Source organism: Canis aureus, chromosome 37 (genome assembly GCF_053574225.1).
Source record: "Canis aureus isolate CA01 chromosome 37, VMU_Caureus_v.1.0, whole genome shotgun sequence".
Classification (NCBI taxonomy): domain Eukaryota; kingdom Metazoa; phylum Chordata; class Mammalia; order Carnivora; family Canidae; genus Canis; species Canis aureus.
The window spans coordinates 10,656,497-10,665,792 of record NC_135647.1 but is presented as its reverse complement, the minus strand read 5'-3'; the positions used below and the strand labels follow the sequence as shown (position 1 = coordinate 10,665,792).

At 35.0% G+C, this 9,296-nt stretch overlaps 1 pseudogene; it reads left to right on the top strand.

Annotated features, from left to right (window-relative positions):
• Positions 1-4,061: 4,061 nt before the first annotated feature.
• On the top strand, positions 4,062-4,461 carry LOC144306473 (large ribosomal subunit protein eL33 pseudogene; annotated as a pseudogene).
• Positions 4,462-9,296: the final 4,835 nt, after the last annotated feature.

The following is a 9,296-nucleotide window of genomic DNA, read 5'->3' as shown; positions in this document are numbered from 1 at the left end:
GTCATGGGCTATGAGACATATTTTAGAATTGCTGAACTAATGTCAATCAAAGTATGATCTTAAGTAGTGTCCATCTGAAAGGAAAATTTGTCAGGTTTCTTAGTGTGGGGGATCATATAGCCATATATTTTAAGTAACTTGCTGTTGTGCTCATTAGTTGCAGTTCTGGTTTAGAAATGAGAACAATATTGATGATATTTCTTCCTTCTCCACTTCAGATTTGTTGAATCAAATTACTGTAGCTTTTATTTTATATATACTTGTATATATCTTTATAGATTACAAGCTCTTTGAATTGAGAGATATTTTTATTTTTGTTTTCCCCCCCATAACCAGCCCCCAATACAGTAACTTATAAAAGGAAATACTCCACAAATATTAATGGATTGGAATCAATATAATTTTTTGAAAACTATAATATGGAATAACATAAATTAAATATTCAATATAAGACTTGGAAAGTAAATTTGAGGAAATCTCTCAGGAAGTGTAATAAGGAGACATTGATATGGAAAATAGAAGAGAAAAGTAAGTTAGGAGATCTAAACAGATTAATAAAAGTCCTAGTAATAAAATATAGAGAAATGAAAGGAGGGTATTATCAAATAAATTACACAAGAAAAATGTCAAGAACTGAAAAACATATATTTACAGACTTAAAGGGCCCATTGAGGGCTGAAACAAATGAAAAATGAAAAAAATCGACTCCTAGAATAGTGAAATTTTAGAACCTGGAATAGGAAGTAAGCCTAAAGTCTGCTAGGGGAAAGAGAAGATCAAAGACTAATGATTATTAATCATATGGAGCTGGATTTTTGAACTGCAAAATCAGTAGTTATAACAAAATGGTACTTTGAAAATTCTGAGGAAAAATCAGTCGAAGGTATTCTTGGAACAAGGTATTATTAATCAAGTATCAGAAGGAAATAAAATGTTTTGTGACATACAAGAGCTCAAGAGTCTACTTCCATATATCCTTTCTCATGAAGTGACAAAAGAATGTGTTCCACCCAAGCAAGAGAATAAACCAAAAAAGAGGAAGACACTAGTAAATCCAAGCAACAGGAGATCAAAACAGGGTCAAAAGGACTTCCTAGTGTTGCAATGAAAAGATGATCCAGAATGAAAACTATGTTTGAGGCTTAGGGGCCCAGGATTCACATTATATCAGGTGGTTAGAGAGCTCCAGGAGAGATATTGATGAGGAAAAAATAAAATTGTTACAATTCCTTATGGTTGCTCATGCTAAGAGAATTTATTTTATATCTATGCAGGAATGCTAAAAGGAAAAACTCATGGTATATCAAAAAGCACATGAAAACACGAAGGCAATTATAAACTCTAGAAAAACAAAAATTTGTATAGAAAGTAAATATATCACATTTTGTATCTCAATTTGAATAATGTAAACATAATAATAATGATTACTTGGAATATAAAGAAAAAGAAAGTATGTATGCATATAAGAGAGAAAGTGTAAGAGAGTTAAATTTTCATCTCCAGAAAAAAGGGACAAGAGTTAATGGTTAGATGTAAAAATCATAAAATAGTAGTATAAGCCTATTGTTTAAAAATATTGTGGGACCCCTGGATGGCTCAGCAATTGAGCCTTTGCCTTTGGCTCAGGGCGTGATCTCAGACTCCCAAGATCAAGTCCCACATCAGCCTTCCTACATGGAGCCTGCTTCTCCCTCTGCCTATGTCTCTGCCTCTCTCTCTGTGTCTCTAAATAATAAATAAATAAATAAATAAATAAATAAATAAATAAATAAATCTTAAATAAATAAATAAATTTATTGTGATACATATAAAAAGAAATAGAAAAGTTGAAAGTAGTTATATCCACAAACGAGGAGAACTGTATATATAGTTTGAAAGAACTGCTAAATTATGACTCTTAATAACAGAAATATTTGAAGCTAATATCTACACTTTGGATTGTGTGTGTACGTACACACACACATATACATATATACTCACCTAGATATGTACTGTTTAAAATTAGAGGCACTAGTCACCTGTGTTCTTGAGCACTGGAAATGTACTAGTCCAAATTGAGATGTGCTATAAATATAAAATATACACTGGATTTTGAAGACCCGGTACCAAAAAAAAAAAGATGTAAAATGTCTCATAACTATTATTTTCCATTTTTAAAAATTTTGATAAGAATATTTGAGATGAGATCTACCCTTTGACAAGTTTTTAAGTGTACAACACCACATCATTCCCTTTAGGCAAGATACTGCGCAGCAGTTTTCCAGAGTTATTCATCTTGCATAACTGAAACTTTATACCTGTTGAACAAAATCCCATTTCCCTATCCCTGCAACCCCTTGCAACCAACATTCTACTCCTTGCTTCTATAAGTTTCAGTAATTTAGGCACCATATATAAGTGGAATCATGCAGTTTTTGTCCCTTCACTGGCCTATTTCATTTAGCATAATGTCCTTCAGTTGCATTCATTTTGTCACATATGGTAGGAGTTCCTTCTTTTTAAAGGTTAAATAATATTCCATTGTGTGTGTGTGTGTGTGTGTGCGTGTGTATTTGTGAGTGGTAACGTTTTTTAATTAATGACTATAGGTTACAAAATAGATACGATGGGTGTTAGATTTCAGTAAAACATTTAATACAGTACCTTCCAAAGCTCTAATTTAAAAATCCATTCAAACTGACTTTGATAGGATGTCTCCTGCAAAGATTGCAAACTGTCAAGAGGAATGCAAACAACAGGCATGAATGATAAATAACAGTCTGTCACATAATAATGAAGGGATCCACTGTAGTCCCCAGGGATTGGTGTTGAGCCAGTTCTTAACATGTTATTAATGATCTTATTTCCTTTGGGTCTCACCACCATCCACAAAACAAGATCAAATATATACACACATGTATGTATATATATATGTAAACTCATACACATATACATGTGTGTACATATATATATGTATACTATATATATCATATTTTCTTTTTTCATTTATCAATTACTGTGCATTTGGATTATTTCCCTATCTTGGCTATTGTGAAGAATGTTGCAGTAAACATCTATTAGTTCTATTTTTTTTTAACTTTACAAATTTTTTAAAGTCTTTTTTTTAAAACACTTTATACTATTTTCCATAATGGTTGCACCATTTTACATTCCTACTAGCAGTGTACAAGAGTGAAAAATATTTTTTTAAAACACAAATAAATGGAAAGACATTCTATGTTCTTTAATTGGAAGACTTAACATCTTTAAAAATATTCATACTACCCAAAGCAATTTATAGATGCAATGCAATCCCTATCAAAATACCTATGGCATTTTTTACAGAAATAGAGCGAGACTAAAACTCATATGGAACCACAAAAGATCCCAAATCATCAAAGCAATCTTAAGAAAAATAAAGCTAAAAGCAACACACTTCTTCCTTTCAAAATATATTACAAAGCTACAGTAATTAAACCAGTATGGTAGTGACATTAAGACAGACACATGGACCAATGAAGTAGAGTCTAGAAATAAATTCATGCACAACTGACCTTCAAAAAGTGTGCTAAACACAAAATGGAGAGAGGATAGTCTAACAAGCAATGGAAAAACTGGATATCCACATGCAAAAGAATGAAATTGGACCTTTATCTTATGCTGCACACAAAAACCAATTGAAATAGACTAAAGGCTTATACTTAAGACTGATAACTGTAAAACTCTTAGAAGAAAACAGGAAAATCTTTGATATTAGCCTTAGCAATTATTTCTTAGGTATGACATCAAAACCACAGGCAACAAAAGCAAAAGTAGACGAAGGGGACCACAGCAAAATAAAAATCATCTGCATATCAAAGGAAACCATTGACAAAGTTAAGACAACCCTTTGAATGGTTCTCCCATTTCACAAACCCTGCAATCGATAAGAGTAATATCACTGCTATATTTTTTTTATTGATTTAAGGTAATAAATCGTGGATACATTGGGTTAAGGAAAATAAATAATTAAACCTGTTTCACCTGTTATTTTCACTTTTCTGCTAAATGTAGCTACTAGAAAATTTAAAATCACACATATGATGCTCTTACCCCAATCTTGGAGCCTGGAGAGCCCTGCTGGGAAGAGAACTCCTAAAACAACAAATATATGTGGAAGGCTGTGGTGCAAGGCCCTTTTTGCCGACTATAAGCAGTGTCCCCAGAACCAGAGGGAACATACAGATCTTAAAATTGAAGGTGTTGATGCTTGAGATGAAACTGAATTCTATCTAGACAAGAGGTGCCCCTATGTGTACAAAGCAAAGAACAACACAGTGACTCCTGGTGGCAAGCTGAGTAATCCGGGGAAAAGTAACTCATGCCCATGGAAACAGCCATATGCTTCATGCTAGATTCCAAAGGAACCTTCCTGCCAAAGTCATTGGCCACAGAATATGTGTGCTGCTCTACTCCTCAACAACTTCACTGAAAAGTAACTAAATAAAGATATAGATATAAAATAAATAAATAAATATAATTACATATGTGGCTTGCATTATATATATTTTTGATTCCTTATTCCTTCAGTGTAGGGACCATTTATCCACTTATTTATATTTAGAATGGTGCCTGGTAGGTATATTTGCAATGATAAAAAATACTTGTTTAGTGAAGTAATGAGCACCACCGTGATTTTTAAGTTGCAATTGGTCAGGACTCTCACTGCATATAACAGAAATATCTCGAAGTAACCGTGGTTTGAATAATTTAGATGTTTATTTTTCACAAAAAAAGAAGCCGGGAGCTAGGCAACTGAGAACCATACCATGACTCCACAGATTCATGAGGGACAGAGAATCTCCTCCAGCTTTCTGCAACCTCATCTTTGCTTTCAAATATGCTCATCAGATATAGAATTGCAAGTGATGCCAAGATTAACTACAAGTAAATCTGTGTTTCTCTCCATTATAATCCATTTTAGTGCAAGAGCTTCTATGGAGGGTAGATCACAGAGAGCATCCAGATACATTGTTTTTGAAATATTTACACTTAAAAGGGAAATGTTTTAACTGAGGTACCTAGAGGAATGTGTAGCTAGCATGTCTTATAGTCTCTCCTTCAAATATCAGATGTTTCAAGTAAGCTATTGCCAAGGGCTGGATCAAAAGCAGGACTGAAATCTCCCAGGAATGCATGTAGAGTCTATGTTTTGTGCTGTTGATTAAAGAGAGAGCCATATGCGTTAGGTAACAGGTGTGCAGGTGGCAAAGCTGACATTCTGTTGTGCAAATTTAGTATCCTGACTGGTATGCTAGCCCAGATGGGGGGCTACCTTATTTGTGCACAACAGCTGATGACAGGGTGTCTGTGCAAAGCCAGCACTTACTCAAAAAAGAGCCTTGAGTCAAGTCAAGCACTTGAACAAGAATCTGGTTGAAAATGTTTGCCCAAATTGTGGATGAGTAAGTTTTGGAATGGCAAAAGACAGGTGGAACAATATGGTACTTTCAATCATAAAATAACCTAAGAAGAATCTGGGTAGAGAATGAGTTTTGGAAGGGTGAACCCTAAAGAGTTAGCTGCAAAATATATTCCAAGATTCTGAATAAGTCAACCTGAGGCTAAGAGTTTCATCTCTTTGAACTTTGGAAACAATCTAATATCTTCAGTGATTATAGTTTTTGTTCATTTAATGTTCAGGTAGCCTGATAGCAAATTTCACTCACACTGTAACTTGGATGCGTGATACAAATTCAACATTTTATTTTATTTTATTTTATTTTATTTTATTTTATTTTATTTTATTTATTTCTGTTTTTTTCCCCTCCAAGGCTTCCCAAGTTGTGTCATTTTACATCGAGCTTCTGGCCTGGTTGGAAAGGATGGAAGCGATATCCTCTCTCCACTTAGAACAACTCCACGTACCAGGTTCTTCAAACTTGGCCAGTGCCACACTAAAGGACAAAATAAAGAATTGAAAAATCTTCCCCCTCACGATAATAGCTTGAGTTGCTTGGTTTATGCTGCATAATCCCTTTGAATGTCAGAAATGGAATGTTCCTGCAGTATTTCTCTTTGAATCCTATTAATAATATATTGTCTTATTTCTTTAGGTAGATGGATTCCCAGGAAAGCCAGATGAAAGTCATTTATTTGTTAAGGCAAATGCATTGAACTTTTAAAAACACGTCCACCCTTTTAGCTAATCCCTACCTACTTGATTCTAGCAGTTCATTATTGGCATGATCTGGGATACCTAGATTATAAGTCTTCTGAGAGCAGAGTTCCCGGTTTTTGTTTCCCACTGTACACCAAGCTCCTTGGATACTGCTTTAAGGACTCAGTAATCAACCAGTAAATATTTTTCGAATGAATGAATAAACCATGAAGAATTTGGAATCTATACCCAGATGGAACAGATTAACCCAAAGATGATTCATGTTCATCTAAGTCCAAGAAAATTCATTTCCTGTAATGCTGAGAAGAAAGTAGATGTAGACCATTGAACAGATGAATTGTAAACCAATGAGTCTCTAATTTGGGGCAGATGCAAAACACTTCAGATTAAATGTTGTGTCGATTGTACTTTGAAAATATCCTGAATGAACTATGTCTGAAGAGAACATTAGGGGAAGTAATTTGGCAAAAATTAGAGGCCATCCATAAAATGGTATAGAACTTAACACACACACACACACACACACACACACATGAGCTTGCACATATACACACAAAATCTGAATTAGATTGATGGATTTTATCAAAGACAATATCCTGATTGTGCTGTTATACTATAGTTTTTTAAAATGTTACCACTTGGAGAAACTAAGCAAGGTGTACAGGAATCTCTCTTACCATCTCTCACAATTGCATGTAAACCTCTATTTCAATAAAATTCCAGTAACAGCAAAAAATAATAATACTAAAAAAAGAGAAGAGACAATCGTGAGAGGGCTCATCAAAACTGTCAAGGGCATCAAATATTGGGGACCACTAAATCCACATGGAAGCAAAGCAAGTCTGACTATATGTGTGGGAGCTTTATCATCTTTAGATGATGGAGCAGATGCTTAAAATATGTATTTCCTCCAGGCTCAAACCTAGGACCCACAAAATGTTAAGAGATCACAGAAGAGTTAAAGTTAAGAGAAAGAATTCATGAAGTCAAGGAAGTCTGATGTTCCTGGTATCCTTTTTGCAGGGGTCACACCAGTAGGGACTACTCTTCATATTTCCTTGATGTTGGCCCTGAAAGTTAAACTTAATACTCACTTTTGAGGTTTATATAATCCTGTTTTGGAAAAGGATGTTTTTCTTTTTAACCTTGCCAGTTTTTCCTTGTCCTTATTTAAAGTCTTTATTGGGGTGCCTGGGTGGCCCAGTTGGCTGAATGTCTGACTCTTGGTTTCGGCTCAGGTCATAATCTCAGGGCTGTGAATCAAGCCCCGCCTCTGGCTCTGCACTCAATGGGGAGTCTGCTTGATATGCTGTCTCTGCCCTGCTCCCTGCTCATTCTCTCTCTCTCATAAATAAATAAATAAATAAATAAATAAATAAATAAATAAATAAATAAAATTTTAAAAATCAATGTCTTTATTCAACTAAAATTAGGATTATCCAAAGACTGCCATCAAGAGGGGGTTATCTATAGTTTATAATTTTTGGTTAGGTGGATTGGAGTAGATACTTTGAGACCATGCTTTAAATCTTTTGCTCATCTCCTGTAATATTATTAGCTTCCTTATTTCATAACTCCTCATATGTAGTTTTGTGTACTATCAGATTAATTTTATTTTAGTGTTGTTTTGTTGCAATGTGTTAGATATGACAAGATGGAAAATTCTTTTAATTTGATCACATAACAAAATCAATATTTTCATATGTCCTGTTGTCTTTTAAAGCTGTCCATATGTATAGTCAATTTTTATATATTTGCAGCAGTATTCTAACTCTAATTTTAAGTTATTCATTTTTACTTAGCATTATACCACAATTGATTCTCCATTTTTGTTCTATGGAGTCACTCATTCATCATTTATTCATTTAGTTAACATTTTAAACTATTAATAAGCACCTGTCATTGTGGTTAGGGTAAGTTTAAGAGGGGGAAATTAATGTCTTTTAACCCAATTTAAAATACCCATTTTGAAAATAGAAGGGGGGGGAGAATAAAATAGAGAAATGCAAAGAAGTAGGTTACTTCATAGTCAGTGATATCCACTCTTGATTAGAGATATATGCAATGTTCATCCCACATTCACCAAATATGCCATCAGTGAGTCACCAAGATATCCATTTAGTCCTTGTTGATTCATGCAGACATGTCTGGTGAAACGACCAAGAGGGATGAATCTTCACTCTCCCTGTTTTCTGTAGATGAAATTTTAAAGAACCATTGCCAAACCTGTCATTCAATTTTCCAATAAGTGTTCAGTCAGCTAATGTATGATGAGAACTGTCAGAGTGATGCCACACATTAAAGGAAACTGTGTGCCTATTAGTAGAGAGGGTGGATATATAATGATAGAGCAAGTTGATCCCATCAGGAAGATGGACCAGAATGGGGAGTCCATTCTTGCCATCTGAATAAAATGGATTATGTTCATCTGAGATTCTGCAAGCTGACCCTCTCATGAGAGTAAAGATCAAAGTTGCTAAAGCCTTTGCTTCCACCAGGATTCCTTGGCCTGGAAACTTGCAAAGAATACAAGGAGAAGAGGAGATTCAGAAAAGGAAGAATATTCCAAAACATGGAACATTCTGTAAGTAGGTAACATTAAAGTCTAAAGGAAACATCATCAAGTCAGACTGTTTCTCAGTTTGAGAAAATTGAGAATGTTTCTCATTTGAGAAAAAACATGGTCACCAGAAGACACTTGCTTAGCCACTGCCAGTGTCAGAAAACAAAGGCAATGTTTCTCTTGGAGGACTTGACCTTAAATGGCTCTATAGTTGTTGACCCATCGTCAGGTGAGGCCTGGCTTCCCGGGGCCAAGCAGAGCAGTGAAGGGAAGAGCATAGGCCCATGAATCCATCTTCAGAGGGAGGTCTTGCAAAGAAGTGCAGATGCTGGGCAAGGGAGTGCTCTGTGACCGCTGAGAAAAAGATTGGCTGAGGATTTGGGTTGAGCTTCCCAGGGAGAGATGAACAGAACAATTTCCCCAAGAGTCTGTACTGATGAAAATGTTATCACACAACATTCAACCTCATGAGGAGATTCTTGGTTAAAACCTTGACCCTTTTAATTCAGTTTCCTTCTGGTATGATAGCCTCTTGCTCATCCCCGGAAAGGCCTGTAGAAGACCCTGAACTTTCTTACCTGGACAATTTGACTC